The sequence below is a fragment of the Denticeps clupeoides genome, unplaced genomic scaffold (assembly GCF_900700375.1).
Source record: "Denticeps clupeoides unplaced genomic scaffold, fDenClu1.1, whole genome shotgun sequence".
Classification (NCBI taxonomy): Eukaryota; Metazoa; Chordata; class Actinopteri; order Clupeiformes; family Denticipitidae; genus Denticeps; species Denticeps clupeoides.
This window is the reverse complement of record NW_021630089.1, coordinates 283,665-304,457: the sequence shown is the minus strand read 5'-3', so window position 1 is coordinate 304,457 and position 20,793 is coordinate 283,665.

The window sequence follows — 20,793 nt, the reverse complement described above, 5'->3', positions numbered from 1 at the left end:
CAGGAGACCCGCGCAGGTCCCCGGACCCCCAGAACCAGCTCCATCCTGCTGAAACACACACACACACTCACACTCACACTCACACACACACGCACACACGCACACACCCACACGTCCCCGCTGAAACGCGCTTATTCTCCCCAGACAGCAGAAGCGTTCGTGTCCTTTACTGTCGCCGAGTCTCCGGGAGCCTCATCCTCCCCGTGACGCGCCAGAATCCAGCAGGATTTTCAGCTGGAAAAGGTGGAAGAAGAAATGAAAACGGAGAGATGGTGTGTTCATGCCCCCGTGGTCGACGTCAGAAAGCCATCAGCTCCTCTGGAAAAAGCCTGATCTCCCGGCTGAGGGCTGCCCCTCTCGCATGTTCCTCTGCTCCTCCAGCAGGGATCTAGATGACGGGAGCAGAGTTCCGGCTGGAGAAGGTGTCCTGAAGCGCCACCATGCTCGCCCTGAACGTCCCTGCTGTATTCGCACCGAGTGGAGATGAAGTGTGGAAGATGGAGAAGCGCAGACGCACAGCTGCCCGTGGGCGCGCCGCCGCTGAGGAGTGGAGCGCTCAGGATGCTGGGAGCTTGTTCCCCTGCGTCTTCATGCGTCCCTCCCACCTCCCCACATTCTACACCACAATCAAAGCCAAGCAACTCTCACACCCACACACACACACACACTCATCTATGTGTGGCGTGTGTGCTGTTGATTTGATTGGCTGCTGCGTTTATAAGACGATTCGATTCGTTTTTTCCTTGAATGCTTACACACTATTACCAGGATTATAAGCGGAATTTCCCGAAACATCATCACCAAACACCAAAAGATGCCCCTGTACGTGTCTTAAACACCTGCACCTTCTGCTGAGCCAATATGGATCCTTCACAATTACCCAGAAGGTAATACGGCCAATCAGAACCTGCGCTTGTTTCGGACCGGATCCTGACACTACCCTCCCCCCCCAGGCACAGTCCATGCATGGGGAGGACGTCCGAATACTGACGGCCTCAGCCCCGGCCCCCCCTGTCTGCTTCTCACCTCGGACACCACCAGACATGGGACTATGGGGCAAGCGTCCTCGACCCTGCAGAACATGAAGCCGACTGGCCAGGGACAAGGGGGCTGGTGGCGTCCTCCCGGCTCCTTGGACCTCGGCGAGGCGGCGTACATGAAACTCCGGACCCGGAGTAACCCCCCCCGGACTGGATCCTGATAGTTGTTCCAGATTTTGTTCTTCTAAAATGGATTAAATGCACTTTTTCTCACTTCAACACACAATACCCAATAATGACAACGGAAAAAAAGTTTACTTTTTATTAAAAAGTTTTCACAGCCTTTGCTCAAAACTTTGTTGATGCACCTTTGGCAGCAATTACAGCCTCAAGTCTTTTTGAATATGATGCCACAAGCTTGGTACACCTAGGGGCAGTGGTGGCCTAGTGGTTAAGGAAGCCTGTCACTCAGGGTGATGGTTAAATGCAGAGGACACATTTCACTGTGTGCTGCGCTACAGTGTTTCACAATGACTATCACTTCACTTTTATCCTGGTTCACCCATTCCTCTCTGCTGCACCTCTCAAGCCCCATCAGCTTGGATGTGAAGTGTCGGTGCAGCCATTTTAAGATCTCTCCAGAGAACCAAGTCTGGGCTCTGGCGGGGCCACTCAGGGACGTTCACAGAGTTGTCCTGAAGCCACTCCTTTCATATCTTGGCTGCGTTCTGTCCCCCCAGTCTCAGTTCAAGAGTGCTTTAGGACGTCTCTGTACATTGCTGCAGACATCGTTCCCTCTATCCTGACTAGTCTCCCAGTTCCACAGCATGATGCTGACACCACCATGCTTCACTGTAGGGATGGTATTGGCCTTGTTTCCTCCAAACGTGACACCTGGCATTCACACCAAAGAGTTCAATCTTTGTCTCATCAAACCGAAATGTTGTTTCTCATGGTCTGAGAGTCCCTCAGGTGGTGTTTGCCTAGGCACATTTGCCATGTGACTTTTACTAAGGGGAGGCTTCCATCTGGCCACTCTACCATACAGGCCTGATTGGTGAATTGCTGCAGAAAAGGTAGTCCTACTAGAAGGTTCTCTGCTGTCCACAGAGGACCTCTGGAGCTCTGACAGAGTGACCATCGGGTTCTTGGTCACCTCACTGACTAGTTTAGGTGACCGGCAGCTCTAGGAAGAGTCTGGTGGTTTTGAACTGTGCTCATTGGAACCTTAAAACCGTCTAGGAGGTCTACAGACAATTCCTTTTACTTCATGCTTGGTTGGAGTCTGGTGAATAGGTCTCCTGAGGAAGAGGGGTCTGGGAGAGGGGTCTGAGGAAAAGGGGGTCTGAAGAAGAGGGGTCTGGGGAAGAGGGGTCCAATGAAGGAGTCTGGGGAATAGGTTTCCGAGGAATAGGGGTCTGAGGAAGAGGGGTCCAATTCATGTGCGATGTAGAGGTGTAGTTGGAAGGGCTCAAGTTTCAGATGAAATTTGGGTAAATGTTATTGATCATGTTATAAATATAAATGCTGTACAGTATATACATAAATATCTTTCTGTATATATTGTATATTCACAAATCCAGAGCATTGCCAAACAATGTGTGAATATGTGGAGGCAAGAAAACATTAGTATACTGTTATATCTTGTCCTAACATGTAGTTACAGTTAAGAGCAGGACAGGGCCACTATTACAGTTCCAGGACAGAGGAATGTTGGTGTCCTGTGTCATATCCCCACGGCAACATACAACTTTATGATCTCACCTGAGGAGAGGCGGCTTTGTGTCATTGTGACCATGACTATTGTCGGCAACTATTCTGGCCGGTTTAACCGTTGACTGCTGCATCACAGCACATTGGTCATTTTATGTAGTGCATTCAATGCTCGTGATCTGTTGCATGTCTTAGTTGATTAACTTTCCCACTCAGTTTGGTCTTGTGGCTACAGTACAGCATGGAATGAAAAAAAGATGAAAATGTGTCCCGGAAAAACCAGAACAGATTTTGAGGTAATTCTCCCTGGTTTGTAGTGCATATGTATATATATGTATTTGATGCATTTCGTGTGATTTGTTGCAGCCAGACTCGATGTAGGATTGCATGGTTTTGAGTGGATAGTTCTGTTTCTGACCTGAGCAGTGAACGTTTCAGCAATTTAAGGATTTGTCTTTAGAGTTTTTGGAAATTTAGGCCTAATTTAAAGATAAAAAAAACCAACCCAGAAGTAATATGGCATCAACAGAGCAGAAATATTTTTTTGGCAGGATATAAGGATTTCTGCAGGGTTAGATGTGCAGCCTAGTTGCTAAGCAACCGCAGGAGCCGCGATGCAGAGCAGCAGAGCGGACTGGCATCATCCACCAAGCCCCATGGCCTGATGGGACTGTGTGGGGATGCTCATGGCCGTGAGTTGTACGCCTGTATTTGTGTTAGTAGTAGTGTTGGGAATGTGTGGTTGCCATGTTTGTGAGTGTATGGTTGTGTAAGGAGTGTGTAGGTATGATATGTGTGTGCGAAAAGCAAGAAGTGATGAGAAATTGCCTAGTGGGTGACATCGTGTCCCTGAGCAAGTGTCCCTGTAAATGCTGAGAATTGAGAAGAAGTAAGAAGAAACGATGACGAGCGAGGAGAAGTGATTAGAAGTGAGCGAGGAGGGTGGTGTGAAATTGTGCTTTGGAAGCTCTTCTGCTTGTGTTGCAGCGTTTCTCTTATTAAAAGTGTCGTTCATTCTTGTGATTGAAAGCTAATTAAGTGTTTTTTTTCACACGAAGTCTCGCTTTTCTAAGCATTAGTGCACAGTTGCAGGTTTCCAACCAAATTCCCAAGGGCTGTTTGGTTTTTATGCACCGCTGTAGCTGAGCTGATGCTTTCATTTGTGTTTTGCAAGAAAATACATTTCTACAAATCCCTCTCACAGCAGTTCTATACGGCGTATTCCATCATTTCTGATTTTCTCGGTGCACTTCTGGACAATCTCCTCCTGGCACAGACACTCGCACTGTAATCAAGAACCCCAGCAAGAAGACCACGCCCTCAGACACACCCCGGTGACCACACCTGCTACAGCTCTTGCCATTCGCTCATTTCCAGGGTCACGTGCCCACACCGTCTGGCTGTAATTGGGGTGTGTGGGTGGGATCGGCTCCTCTGTTTTACCGCCCCCACTCACATGTTGCATAAGGCGTATGAGTTACTGGGTCAGCCTTACTTCTCAGATATAAATAGCATCACATGCTTAATGCATCACTGCCTCCCAGTCACTCCTGCACCCCGTTCTCCGTTCACAACTCCGTTCTCATCGGAGTCCAAAATTACATTAGCATAACGTTTAAACAGCCTCCCGCTGCGGCGGTGGAGCTGCTCCTCTCCTCGTCCCCTCGTCCCCTCGTCCCTCAGGCTGGTGTTCGCCGTTCGGAGGCTGTGTGGGTGACAGTGACCACATGAGCACTTCCATGAAACACTTTAAAATACGACTACAATACCGCGCCCATAAAATACGCCACCAACTGCTCACACACCAAATACTGAATTTGACGACCAATTAGAGTGAAGCGCCGTGGCTCTGAGGGGAGAACATGACATTCTTCATCCATCTTGGTGCCACAGGGAATATGTGTTTGTGTGTGGGCAAAACACTCCTCCACATTCCGGAGCTGGATGGAGCTTCTGACGGGGCAGAAAACCGGCGGCTAATGGACACTTCAGGCCCATTTTCCCCAGCTGATGGCATTCCCCACAAAGCATGATGGGATACAGAACGGATTTGTGATGATGATTATGATGATGATGATTTTATGGTTATCCTGTGTCTGACCAGCCATTGAAATGGATGAAGAAGAGTTACCATATTCATTCCTCGTCCTCGTCCTCGTCCTCGTCCTCGTCCTCGCCTTCCTCTGCTTATCCGGGTCATATTCATTCCACTGGGTTCTATTTACCATAAAAGTACAGATTCAAACAGAACATTTTTGCATTGATTTTGAATTCACACAATCCAACATATAACACAACTAAACACACATATAAACACAAGCAGAACAGAACAACGAAACACAAAAGAACACAAGCAGAACAGAACAACGAAAACACAAAGAACACAAGCACAACATAACAACGAAACACACAAGAAACACAAGCAGAACAGAACAACGAAAACACAAGAGAACACAAGCACAACAGAACAACGAAACACACAATAACACCAAAACAGAACAACGAAACACAAAAAGAAAACACAAGCACAACAGAACAACAACTAAACACACAAGAGAACACAAGCAGAACAGAACAACGAAACACAAAAGAGAACACAAGCACAACAGAACAACGAAACACACAAGAGAACACAAGCACACAGAACAAACGAAACACACAAAGAGAACACAAGCATAACAGAACAACAAACACACAAGAGAACACAAGCACAACAGAACAACGAAACACACAAGAGAACACAAGCACAACAACAAGCCAACAAAATAACAGAACACAACAGAACAACGAAACACACAATAGAACACAAGCACAACAACAACGAAACACAAGAGAACACAAGCAGAACATAACAACAAACACACAAGAAACACAAGCACAACATAACAAGAAACACACAGATAAACACAAGCAGAACATAACAACGAAACACAAAAGAGAACACAAGCACAACAGAACAACGAAACACACAAGTAGAACACAAGCAGAACATAACAACGAAACACAAAATAGAACACAAGCACAACATAACAAACGAAACACACAATATAACACAATCACAACATAACAACTAACACACAATATAACACAATCATAACAGAAACAACTATAACACACATATAAACACAATCACAACATAACAACTAAACACACAATATAACACAATCACACATAACAATCCAACATTTAATATAACATAATCACATTACAACAACTGAACACAGTGTAAAATGAGATTATTTTACTATAATAATCGTTCACATTAAACATTAAACCTTTTTAAAGCACCTATTCTGATCTCAGGTCAGAGGTTATCTTTGAATCCCACCTGTCTTCTGTGGATCTGAATATGATGCCCTGTGTGGTGTGTGTGTGTGTGTGTGTGTGTGTCTGGCTGCTCTGCTCACTCATCTGTATGCTGTGTGTTTTCCTTGGAGCAGCCCAATGAGAAAGGGTTAATGAATTCTCCTCACAGATAGATATTGCCATGGAAACAGCTGCGTGACTGCTCGAGCTGATGCACGGTACACAGGGAGAGAAAACACACACACACACACACACACACACACATCCAACCACTGAATCTAACTGAAACACCCAAAGCCACCCCTGTCCACCCCCCACAGCTCCTTCTCACAATGAGAGATGATTCTGAGGTAGCTTTATATGGTCTGACAATGCAGTGTCCACTACGAACAAAGTAGTGTGTACGAGCATGTCTGTGTGTGTGTCTGTGTGTGTGTGTAGTGAGAGAGAAACAGTGAAACAGTGAGAGCGAGTGACAAGGAGAGGGTGGGGGAGGGCTCTACACAGAACTAAATACATGAATTAATAGGAAATGTGAGCCAGGGAGAGAGGGCGGGAATGAGATGGAGATGAGATGGAGAGCTGTGTTGACGTGTTTTAGTGGGGCACAGAGAATCCCCGTCCTCCTCCTCCACCCACCCTGCCTGTCCCTCATTCCCTCGCTCTCTCGCTCAGAGACCAGTTCCTCCTCGTTCTCTTCCCTGCCCTGCCTACACCGGGGTTTGGTCATATTATCGGCACAACCATCATAATAATAATTTGTAGCTCGCTGCACGCTGACACCGTGCGCCACACACCAGCCCTGAGGTGGAGAGAGGCTGACAGGTTACGGCCTGGTCCTTCTACCACGCCAGAAGGTTGGGTCCACCACTCACGGCAAAGCGACTTCCATCCAGCTAGGTCTACATTTCACATGCGAACCTGACACAGCGTAATATTATGAATATTATGTACAGAGTAGAATATTATTTGGAGGAGGAGCTGCTTCCAGTCATTTGGTATCTTCAGAACCCATCTCTGTTTCTGCAGCTCAATACCCTGAACAATCACGCGGTTATTCACTCTGCCAATCACATTACGCCAGTTTGGGGGGAAGTATCGATTGTGATCAGCCAAGAAAATGACAGTACTTCACCCTGGAGGAGTTCCTCCTGCCCTGGGAGCTGAGAGGAGAAGCCTGACTGCAGCGTTTGAAATATAGTAGGAGCCTCGTGGGCTGGACAATCGCCTATGAAGTCCCAGGTTCAAACCCCACTTACAACCATCGTGTCTCCAGAGGGACTGACTCTGGATTAGGGGCGTAAATCAAACATGATTTGAATGTCCCATACAGGAGTTTATTACTTGAATGCATTCCAAATGAACAGAATATGACTATTGTAATTAATGTCATGGGAAACCACACAGATCTTCCAGAACCTCCTCCTCCTCTTCATCTTCCTGTTTCTTTATAACGGAACCTTTTTGAAGGCCGGTTCACCGTGACGTGCCTGACGTGTCTTTCCCGACCTGATTTATTATCATTCAGCTCCCGCTCGTTCTGTGGTGACGGGACAAATTCACACTTCAGGACACCCAATTAACAAGGGACAAAAGGAGAAAAGAGCAAAGTGGCCGTCAGCGGAGCCTCGGGCCGCCGGTGCAGAGAGACAGATGGAGAGAGAGAGAGAGACAGGCAGGCTGGGGTGGCCTGGAGAGCAGGAGAGACAGACAGGGAGGGAGAGGAGATCCATGGACTCAGCACAGTGAGTCCTCTGAGGGTCGTGCACAACGTCCCCCCCGCATTAATCTTCCCGCGCGTTCGTTCGCCAGCCTGGAACTCACGTAAGGTCAATTAAACCCCCCAAGATAAACGAGCCTCCGTAACGTGGGAGTATAAATAGACCGGAGGGGTGGAGGGTGTGATGGTGTTTGCAACGCCGTCCCCTGTCACAGTAGCGACAAGCTGCAAATGAAGGGCAGGAACCTCGGCTCCTCGCCCCTGCTCAGCAGAGAGATGAAGAGCGTCCTGTCATTTCAGAGCTTCAGAATGTAGAAGTGAGGACTCGGGCTCTGAAGGTGTCTCCTTGCACCACCTGTTCTGACTCTGATGTTCACAATCTGTAAAAATGCAATGCAACAGCGCATGATGCAGGACAAAGAGGAAATGAAGGCAAGATGAGCATCTTCTTACCTGACAGTTTAGTGTCTATGAAAGTGAAAGTGAAGTGATTGTCACATGTGATACACAGCAGCACAGCACACACAGTGAAATTTGTCCTCTGCATTTAACCATCACCCTTGGTGAGCAGTGTGTGGGGACGGTGCTTTGCTCAGTGACACCTCAGCGGATCGGGATTCAAACCGGCAACCTTCTGATTACGGGGCCGCTTCCTTAACCGCTAGGCCACCACTGCCCCTGCTGATACACAGCAGCACAGCACACACAGTGAAATTTGTCCTCTGCATTTAACCATCACCCTTGGTGAGCAGTGTGTGGGGACGGTGCTTTGTTCAGTGACACCTCAGTGGCACCTTGGCGGATCGGGATTCAAACTGGCAACCTTCTGATTACGGGGCCGCTTCCTTAACCGCTAGGCCACCGCTGCACCACTATGTGCACCACGTTATCCAGCTTTTTTACTGCAAGACATTTTATAAGCACAGTAGAGGCTCTTTCAGAAGACAACTGATTCAGAAATATTATGGAGCAGAACACCTCTGAAGATGTTCTCCTCTCATCAGTTCTACTGCATAAAACAGGCCGATGTCTGTTTTGTCACTTTGCGTAACACAACTCCACATAAAACGACCTGAAATAATCCGGACACGTTCACTCTGCATGCACCTGCTGTTTCTTTCCAGAGGGGTTAACTTGGTCTGATTTGATCTAAAATGGGCAAAAACAGGGTGGCCTAGCGGGTAAGGAAGGTTGTGGGTTCAAATCCCGGTCCATCAAGGTGCCACTGAGGTTCCCTTGATGAAGGTCCCAGTGTTCACAAGAGAAAATTCTTTTACACATTTGACTCCCAGGACGTTGCCACAGACCAATCAGAATTGTCATAGCCCGATAAAGACAAACAAATGGCTGGCCTTTCACACCTCCTGCTTGGGGGGATATGGAGAACAGAGGTGATGAACCTCTGTACACACTGCAGAAAACCTTGATTTTCTGATTAATAAACAGTCTACAAGACTACGTTCCAGTCTCGCTTCATCTCATTCATGAAAATGAAAATAGATTTTTGCCTCTTTATTACTAAAGATCTATTTTAGCTCGTCACCGTGACCTTAATCATGGAAATAAAGGTCAGTAAGGAGCATTTTTCACCACACATTAACACTCGTTTCATAGATCCACTACTGCTGCACACCTTGGAGCTCCCATGATGCTTCTGGGGTGTCTGTTAATAGGGGTCTCCCCATCTGTGGTGTAAATATTGTCATTACAGCGCCACATCCTGCTGGGCTGCCTGAGGGGCCGCAGCGCTCTTCCCTGGGCGTGCATGAGGTCCGGGGTGCAGCTGCACGGGAACAGCACACGTACGCAGCTATGGGACCGCCTGCCACAAAGCAGCTGCTTCACCATCCACTGAGGTGACCACACACACACGGAGAAAAGGGGATTAATGGGCTGGGTTCTACCGCATTCTGCAGCCACATTTTACAGTTCTTCTCCTGTTGCCTGAACCCACTTATTGAATCAGTCACAATCAGGCACTTTTCACCAGCTTAGAGCCATCTTGTCATCACATTGTCATTGTGATGCACCTGTGTTGCAAAATAGTGAGCACAGGTGGCAGAAGTCAAACACACTTAACACACTTGTGTCACCGGTTGAACACAACAACTCCAAATTGATCACACTTGTGGCTAATGATGTGAGGGTCCATATAAGCCAGAGCACTGGTTCATGAGGCGCTACAATGGATAGAAATCTGTGGGAGGAGGTCGAGCAGGTCGAGGTGGTCAGTGAGGATGAAGAACCGTAATATCAGATGAAATCAGAGCTGCTGTGATTGGCCATGTTCTTGTCCATGGTATGACAACGAAGGTGGTCGGACTAAGTGTCCCACCAAACATCAGTAGATTCACTGTGTCCCATAATCTGAAGATCTAGAGAAGAGAACTCGTAGTTACCCTTTTTGGACATTATAGTATGTAACTGTTATAACTGTATGTAACTATAACATATGTACAATGACTGTACAATATACTGTACCACAGTAAACGTGTTTCAGTACATCACTGTGCCAGTGTACTGTAGTATTGTAATGGACTGTTGGTTTGACTGTTTGTAGGCCAATTCCATTTTTGTAGAATTGAAAGACTGCCACATGGGGGTGTCAGGACATCTGTCAAAAATATATTTTTTTATAGTTTTTTAACTGGATTCAATGGAAAAACTCCATGAACACATCTACATGGACGAAGCTGGGTTTACTCTCACCTGAAGGAGGAGAGGCCGTAGTGTGATTGGCCAACTGGCCATTGTTGGTGTCCCTGGGCAGCGTGGTGGCAATGTCACATTGTGTGCTTCCATCAGCAATCATGGTGTTGTCCACCATCAGGCCAACCTAGGGCCCTACAACAGTCACCAGCTCCTCATTTTCCCTCAATGACATGCAAGATTCAGGAATGAGCAGCCCATCTCTGTTTGGGACCATGTGAGTTTTCACAGAGGCCTCCAGCTTAGAGAGTGAATTAATATGAACCAAGATTTATCAATCTTTGCCTTCCACCGTACTCCCCTTTCCTGACCCCCGTTGAATAATTCTCCTCATGGCGGTGGAAGGTATATGAACGCCACCCTGACACCAGGGTAAATCTCCTGTGGAGGCCTGGATATGGCATGCCAGGGGCCAGAGAAGATGTGGCCTGTGATGTAGATGGAGTCCTGTGGCCCGACCCAGTACGGAGAACTGGGGCACTTTTCTTTGTCCTTCATTTGTATATTTTTGTGCTTTATTCTTATGTAAATGTTCAGGATTTCAGTTTTTTATTTTTTTTTTTAACATGCATTTAACCTAAATAAACATTTATTTCTACCGCCTCATGTCCTGAGCATGTAGTGTTTAGTGACTACTCCCAGTATTTCATTTAGATTTACTGACTCGAGGCACGATTTGACCGCATAGTTCGGTTTTGAGCACAGATTGAACTGTTTTGGGGTGAAAATCGATTGATTGATGGGGCTAAACAGTGCTAAACTTGAGAAATGAAGGCCTTCTGTTAAAATCCCAGACACAGTGTTAATTACACAGTCACCCAGTCAAGCATAGACAGTGTTCAATTCGCCTTAGTTAGGCCGTCCTGGTTAGGATACAAGGCCAATATTACACTAACGTCCCACTATAAACACGTATTTCTGTACCAGCTTCTGCCAATGAAAAGACCACCAGAGACAAGCAGATGTGGACATGGACTACTGGCCCCACCCGACCCAGGGGACGGTCCATTGCTCAGTGGCACCTTCTGATCGTGGGCCTGCTTCCTTAGCCGCTAGGCCACCTCTGTGGAGATGAGGAGAGGCGTGGAAAGATATGGATGAGAGCTGATGGTTAGTTCTGGTGTTTGGAACATGCTGCTGCAGTGTGTTCTGCGAATGGGGAGGGGGTTTGTGGTTCAGTGTTGGGTAGCACGGCCTGTTGGGGTTAAGAGGAGTAGTTGCGGTTGACAGCAGTATTCTGAACTTCAGCCCTCTGTCTCGTCTTTGCGCGGACATTCATGGATCTGTGGATGCAACCTACAAGTTACAAGGTCAAGACACAATCTCCTCTTTGACTCACACCACCTGATTAATGGTGGAATCCTAATCCTGACTCTTAACATCAGGAGATCTCAAACATCTCCCATCATCACAGAACCCTGCCTGCTCTACACACCTGTATACACATACACCTCACAACACTGCAGGCAGATCCTGGATCAGGTTGTGACAGGCGCCAGGGTGAAGAAGCTGAATATCCCACCAGGTCTGATGACTGAAACTGAGCTAAATTAGTAAAGTACAAGTACGTGTTTGAATCTTGGCAGCAGTTTCAGTGGTTTGTCACAGTTCTGAAATCCCATGGAGGTTTGATGCGAGAAGAGGACTGATGATTTGAGCAGATGCGGATGTTCCCACGGGAGAGCAGTGATCGTGATGGATTCTGTTTACCTCGAAGACCAGAGGTCACAAACACAGGCGCCTATATTTATTCCTGACACGTGTGCCCTTGAATCTTTCTGAGGAAGGATACAGCACATAATGTTGTGCTTTTGTCAGATTGGACTAAAAATGTTCTAATTTCCTCACTTCACAGGAACTAGTTAATTCTGCCAAAAATACAGAACTATGTGAGCAGAAGGCAATTAGTTTACTCCCATGTACCAGAAAATAAAAAACCTAGAAACCCACCATTACTGGCGACGCTGGTTATACTGGTTAGACACGTTAGACATGTTACTGTCACGTCCATGCGGGCATGACGTGGCAGGTGAACGGAGAGGAGGACGAAGAGTGACGAGGAATGGAGGGTGCTTTCACCTGACATCACGGAACAGGGGAGACATCCGAGACGTAGACACTGGTGAACACGGAACATAACTTCAAAGACCTGACAGCAGACAGAAACGAACAGGGCAGCTTTATACAATTAACACAGGTGAAAACGATTAGGGAACATTACACATGACAACAATGAAACTCTGGTCCGGATCCTGGACCGGAGTAACCCCCATTTCGGACCAGATCCTGACAGTTACGCTGGTTATACACGTTACGCTGGTTATACTGGTTAGACACGTTACAATGGATATAACTGGCTACGCAGGTTATTCAGTGGGCAGTAGTGTCCTAGCGGTAATCGAAAGGTTGCCGGTTCGAATCCCGAGCCGCCAAGGTGCCACTGAGCAAAGCACCGTCCCCACACACTGCTCCCCGGGCACCTGTCATGGTGCCCACTGCTCACTCAGGGTGATGGGTTAAATGCAGAGGACAAATTGCACTGTGTGCCCTGTGTGCTGTGTATACTGGCTACGCTGGTTATATTGGTTAGACACGTTACGCTACGTTGATTATACTGGCCTATACAGTAATCTGGGGGAGAAAGTAATGACGCAGCCTGGAGCTTCATCACAACGCATGGCTTAGATATACCCTGATTATGATTACATCCACCCTCCCTCCAGACCCCTCAGGTACAGCTTGCAGCCTAGAGGGCAACTATTGATCTGCAGCTCCTCCCCTCCTGTCAGTGCAGCATATTGATTGGCTGTTGTTCCCGCTGACTCTGATTGGTCGCATTGATCAGGTCGTATTTCAGTGGCCCTGGTGACCCGACACATGCTGTGTGTCACTCACAATGCAGCAGGTCACACGAACCATCACCTGCGCTTCAGATACAATGAGGGACTACGCACTTCAAGACACTCGACAAGATTACACTACGCACACACACACACACACATGCACGCACACGTTGTTTCAGTGGTTTATTTAGACTGTCAAATAAGATTAATATCAAGACCCAACAATTACAGAGACACACACAGATCCAAAAGTCAGACATAAACATACTGGTGTGGTATTTAAAAAGCCTGCAGGTATGGGGGACGCTGTCTGTTCCCTCTCAGCATGTTCACCCTTTCATACTGCTAACATCAGCACTCAGAACAGCATGTCAGGCACGGTTCTCCACAAGCTGTTCCTCAGAGAGCTGGCAGGAACCGATCAATCACAAGCAAAACTACGTAGAGCTTTCAAGCATAAAGAAATAAAAGTTTCTTTTCAGCTATCGTGCGACTGTACATATATATATATACATGAAGTACATTGCTATTGAAAAGAATCCGAGTTACAAAGCAAAAATCTGAATTGGAAAGAATTTAAACAAAAGCAGGACAAAGGGACATGGAGTCAGTTACAGTGAGATCTTTGTGGTGATCTTTGTGTTTTTTTCACTTTGTTGAGCTCCAGTTTTACTGTCTGCTGGCATCTGCAGATTCTCTCATCTCTCATTGGCTCATTTACGAATGGATGCTGCCTGTGATGTCATGTGATTCATCATAATGCAGAAATGATCTTTAACAGCAGCAGGTGACCACCTCAGTTCATCGACCCTGTTGCTGTCAGTCCCAACATCTGGCTGTCCCACATTCACCCGACTCCCTCATCCAGAGCGCCTTGCAATCAGTAGTTACAGGGACGGTCCCCCAGGACACACTCAGGGTTCAGCGTCCTGCTCAGGGACACGATGGGCGTAAGTGGGAATGGAAATTGGTTCAGAGGAGAGTTACTCACTAGGCTACTACCACCCAGTCCAGAATGTCTGGATGCGTTTCAAAAGGACAGGTTCCCTCTGAGCCATTCAGCCAATCAGAGACAATTTTAGTCCTGCAGCCTGGCAGAGGACAGGAGGTTGGCACAGTGGTGGTGTGGCAGGTGAAGCCATTACTCACACAGCCGGGCACCGCAGCGTCACCTGCTGCCACTCTACAGGACCACGCCCCAAACCGGCGGAGGGTGTTGGGGGCGGGGCTGACCTGGAGAGAAAAACGTTTAGTATCTCAAACAGCGAGAGGTCTACCAGCTGGCATCACTGGAGGTGCTACACACACACACACACACAAACTAGAACAGGCAACACACACAATGAGTAGAATTGGTACCACACGCACATCTCACGCACACACATTTTGTTTACATCTTTACTACACATACACAGTGCACATGAATGTGTGTGTGTGTGTGTGTGTGTGTGTGGTTCTGCAGAGCTAAAGGTTGGGGATCCCAAACAACAACCAACCTACTTAAGCAGCAGCGTCACCATGGAGACGCGAACAGCACCTCCACTAAAGGGGGTGGGAAAGAGAAAAAAAGGAAAGGAATAAAAGAGATAGAAATGGAGCAGAGAGAGCTTTGACAACCAATGAGAAGGGATGGATGGTGCATGGAGACAGAAGGAGGAAGAAGAGGAGGAGGAGGAGGAACAGGAAGAAGGTTCCCAGGTGTGAATGAAGGAAGATGTGGGGATGGGGGGATGATGAGAAGATAGAAACCGAGCAGGGTGCAGAAGAAAGAGGAAGGAGACGTACTAGACTCTTTGACTTCGGCTTTCAGTACAGTTGCCATGGAGATGAGCAAATCTCTGGAGCGTCGTCATCACTGCAGACTCCTCCTACAGAAACGCAGTCTAAAAATAGACTAGAGAACAAAGCACTCGGATGGGGCACATATGTCTGTGTATATGTCTTAGTGTGTGTGTGTGTTTGTGAGCGAGATGTATGATGGAGGCCACTCATAAAATGGGAAATACAGTTCAATACAGTTTTACACACACATATGAACATATACACAAATTGACACACATTTACACAAACACTCAGACCATACTGGACTCCGATGCCCATGAGGCAAAAAGGCCCCTTGGAGCCAAGGGGCTCAGCTGCTTCTGATCTGCTGTTTTACACCACACACACACACACACACACACACACTTATGATCATCTGCCTGATCTGGCAGTTCCACTTTTTCTTCATGTCCTCTTCATCTCTTCCTCTAAGCCTGTCTGACCAGCGCCACCTGCTGGATATGTGGGGCATGAGCTGCACTTCCATCTCTGTCCTGCAGGGAGCCTCAAAAATCCACATACCTACAAACACTTATACACACACAAACACCCTCTCTAGCACGGACGCACACACACTCACTCACACGCACATGCGCACGCACGCACACACACACACACATTGAACAGGGAAATCTCCAAATGCCACAGCTGTGCCATGTTCCCGTGGGGCACTTTTATGGGGCAGTGGTGGCTTAGGGAAGTGGGTCAGGAACTGGACTCCAGAAGGCTGCAGGTTCAAATCCCAAACCGGCAAGGGGCTGCTGAGGTCCCCTTGAACAAGGTCCCCACACACTGCTCACTTGGCGCCTTTCATGGGTGATGGGTTTGTGACAATGACAATACTCACATCACATTGCAATGGAGTCCAGGTCTAAACTACCTGCATTCCGTTAAATGAAGATGGCAAAGACCAGGAGGCATGGGAGGAAGATCACTGGGCACAGAGCAGCAGAAGAGATACCAGGGCAGACACCTCTCCTGTAGATACTGCTGGGCCATATCATTCATCAAGAGCTCCACACACATTCCATCACACAGACGTAGTGACTGACGTGGAGACTGCCAGGGGTGGTCAAGACATGCTTGTGATGTAGATCACCTGAAATCAGGCACAGTGCATTCTGCCTTCGAAAGTCACCACTAAAGGGTTGAAGTTCCTCTTGCACCTGCCTTGTACTTTATCTGTTCCGGTTTGTCTGTGTTGCACACGTGCCACGTCATTTCACACACACACATGGTCACACTCACAAACATGGTCACACAACAAGATTATATATTTGCTTGTGTGTAACTGTGCATCAGTTGATGGCCCATTGTGCTTCATGTGTGTGTCAGTGACCAACAACAACATAAAGATTTATTTCTTATTTAGCTCAGTCATATATAGCTTGTCTCAATGGACTTTAATGCCCCCACAGTTTGACCCCTTCTGCTCACAAGGAAAAATTCCACTAAAAACTCAGATCAGACCAGGTTCACATTTACCAGACGCTTACAATCAGTAGTCACAGGGACAGTCCCCCCTCTGGAGACAGTTAAGAGTCTTGCTCAGGGGTCATACGCAAGTGTCTTAACCACTAGGTGCCAGATCATCCTGAAAGGCATTCCAGAACCTCGTACCCGCTTCTTTTGGGAAGGTAGCCAGGCCCTATCATGTACATGTTGACACAGATAAAAGCCACACACACACACACACCACCAGGACACAGAGACAGAGCACATGGACACACTCCCATCCACATAACCCAGAACACAGCCATCCCAGCCGACGAACCACCAATGACCTCTTGGTGACACCTCTGTCCCCTTGTCCTGTGTGTATATTGATATGTGGTGCGTACAATGTTTCGCTGACCCAACCCCAGAATCCCTGAAGCGCAGGTCAGACACCAAGCTGTGGACCGAAAACGGACCCTGCACCCAGTCCCACGAAGGACACCCCAAGCCACCACCACCAGTACCAGTAGGGAACTACCCACACCCCCTGCAAGGCACACATGGAGACAAGATGGCTAACCACCCGCACTGGATGGAATTACTCACTGAGGACACTGAGGAGACCGTCTCTACAAAGTAATGTCCTCTTCCTCTATTACAGTTACAATTCTGCAACACACTACACACTATTTCATACGTAAGACGCTTTGTTCAAAAAATATATCTTAGGATACTGTTGGGAAAACACATCTATTCAAAATACAAAAGACACTGGCTAGTTAAAAATACTTGAATACCAATCAACCAGCTACAAAAAGACCTCATTTAAGCCATTTTGAGAACTTTGCAAGCATGGGAGCAAGAAGAGCAAGAGGCCAAGGTAGAGGAAGAGGAAGACAGATAGAGAGAGGAGGACATGGTCGAAGAGGCCATGCAAGGACCATTATTTCTGATAACATAAGAGCAGCTCTGGTGGACCATGTCATAAACCATGGTCTGACTATGAGGGACGCTGGGCAGAGGGTCCACCCTAATCTAAGCCATTTCACAGTTTCATTCATAATTTGGACATTCTGACTGGAAAGCGGGTACGTCATCAGCTCCCTACTCTACTCAGACTGTATCTAGAGTATTTACAGAACTGCACCATATCACATCTACTGGATTTCACGCTGGATGATGGTCCTTTTTTTTAAAAGGCAGCGGTTTTGTGAAACATACGGTGATACCATGTTGAGATGTTTCAGTACTGTGTATGGTATACACAGTAATGTACAGTATAGACAAACCAAGAAGACCGTCTGGGGGTGGACGCCAACGCCCGTTGTAAACCTAGTCAGGGCAAACAATGCAATCCGTCTCCACCAGCTACAGCAACAAATACTTGAAGATAGGCAGGTATTCAGCAACATAAACTAAGTAAGCATTATCACAGTCAGACCCACAACATGACCATGAAGCAACTGAACAAAATTCCCATTTGAGAGGAACAGCATCAGGGTCACAGGACTCGGACATGAATATGTAGAGATAAGTGTTAGAGTCCTTTACACTTACCATACAGAACCGGTGAAGGTGCATATGTACCACTGGATCAGTACCACACAGGTTCAGAAAGCTTCTCACTGTGGTTCTGTATGTGTAGTTGTGTGTTTTGAGTAAGGCCATCCACAATATGTATTTTTGTTGCAGAGAATGAGTTGCAGAGTGTGTGTGTGAGTGAGTGAGTGTGTGTGTATGTGTGTGTGTGAGTGTGTGTGTGCACGTATGAGCAAGTGTATGGGTGTGTGAGTGTGTGTGTGTGTGTGTGTGTGAGTGTGTGTGAGTGTGTGTGTATGTGTGTGTGTGAGTGTGTGTGTGCACGTATGAGCAAGTGTGTAGGCATGTGAGTGTGTGTGTATGTGTGTGTGTGTGTGTGAGTGAGTGTGTGTGTGCACGTATGAGCAAGTGTATGGGTGTGTGAGTGTGAGTTTGTGTGCTGGTACAGAACTGCACAGCCTCATCTGTGACCCCGCCCCCTTCATCACATACAGAATTTCTCAGCAGGCTTTGACAGGCCGTACTGTTGATGCCCCCACACTCAGAAGCTTTCTGGGGAAAAGGCTACTAAACCTGTCATGGAGAGAATAAGGTAAAATGAAGGAGTGAGTGTTCCAGGGTAGGATGAGCCTGCAGTAAATGTCACAGCAGGGTTGGTATTAAAAAAGTCCATCATGCTGCCCTGAAGGCAGTAATTGTCCATGATGATGATGATGATGATGATGATGATGATATTGGTCCTTTTAGATGGTGAGGGTTATTGGCGTGACCCTCCGTAACATCTCACACTCAGCCTGGAGTTTGAAGGTATTGGTTGTCTCCATGGACATCCCTGCCTGTCCCTTACAAGCCATCTGCTGAACGCACCTGATTGTCATCTATGGGAACTCAATATTACATCATAATACATAACTGGACTGCAATAACCTCAAAAGCCATAATTTCCTGGATGAATCGCATTGACCATCCCAGGGTGACCAGAGAAGGATGAGACTTGGTTCCTCTCAAGGTCTTCCTTCCTGGGTCAGTGGTGGAAGCGGCCCCGTAATCAGGAGGTTGCCGGTTCAAATCCCGATCCGCCAAGGTGCCACTGAGGTGCCACTGAGCAAAGCACCGTCCCCACACACTGCTCCCCTGGCGCCTGTCATGGCTGCCCACTCAGGGTGATGGTTAAATCCAGAGGACACTTTTCACTGTGTGCACCGTGTGCTGTGCTGCTGTGTTTCACAAGTGTGACAATCACTTCACTTTTCACTATTCAAGTTTTCCTTGCCACTGTTGTCTCTGGCTGCTCACTGGCTGCCTTGAGCTTCTTTTCTATTCATAGGCGCTTTGTGACAACGTACATTGTAAAAAGCGCTGTAGAAATAAAACTGACTGATAGCGAGAAAAAGAACTATAAAAATAATAAACACAAAGACGACAAGAAAACAAATAAGATGGCAGAGCTGTAGTGTCTCCTGGCGTTCATCTCAGGTTCGCCCTCTGAGAGAAGTCCGGCTTGGGCCGGAGGGCGTGTGATGGTGCACTACTCGTATTAGGGCTGTAAATATTGGGTTTGGGGTCCGTTTCGATCATTTTAATCGTGCTCGGGTCGGGGCGGCTCGGCTCTGATTGGATTGTTAAATGCGCGGTCAGCAAACATTTCATGCTTGTAAATGTATTTTGGGTGATTGGTAAATAGTTTTTATTAAAAGTTCATTTTTAAATTAAATGTTCCTTTCATTTGCAATTCTCGGCCTCTGTCATCAGATGATGCGTCTTAATTATTGTGAGAGATGGATGCTGTCATGATCCGGTCGGAAAGGGGTTACTCCGGTCCGGAGATTCACTGTTGTCCTCACCTGTGTAAATTGTATAAAGCTGCCCTGTTTGTTTCTGGTCACCATCAGGTCTTTGAAGTTATGAAGGACGTCATGCGATTGCGTCCTTCCTTCCTCGTCTTCTTGTCACCTCTCCATTCACCTGCCCCGTCATGCCAGCATGGTTGTGACAGATGCTGAGAAGGAGAAATGGAGATTAGCCTCCAGCGATTCTGTTTTAAATTCAATCATTTATCATAAATGATTATTTGACAATATTGTTACCCCACATCGCCCTGGCACATAATGAAAGGCTCAGTGATCAATTACATTATTACACATATTAATAGTGTCAAACCAGGATTGGTGCATCTGTAATTCAGGATTGATGGGTGTGGTTATTTGAAGGGATTGATGGGTGTGGTTATTTGATGGGATTGATGGGTGTGGTTATTTAAAGGGATTGATGGGTGTGGTTATATGAAGGGATTGATTGGTGTGGTTATATGAAGTGATTGATGGGTGTGGTTATTGAAGGGATTGATGGGTGTGGTTATTTGAAGGGATTGATGGGTGTGGTTACTTGAAGTGATTGATGGGTGTGGTTATTTGAAGGGATTGAGGGTGTGGTTATTGAAGGATTGATTGGTGTGGTTATGAAGTGATTGATGGGGGTGATGGGTGATGTGTGATTGATTGATGGGTGTGTGGTATTGGAAGGGATTGATGGGTGTGGTTATTGATGGGATTGATGGGTGTGGTTATATGAAGTGATTGATGGGTGTGGTTACTTGAAGTGATTGATGGGTGTGGTTATTTAAAGGGATTGATGGGTGTGGTTACTTGAAGTGATTGATGGGTGTGGTTATTGAAGGGATTGATGGTGTGGTTATTGGAAGGGATTGATTGGTGTGATTATATGA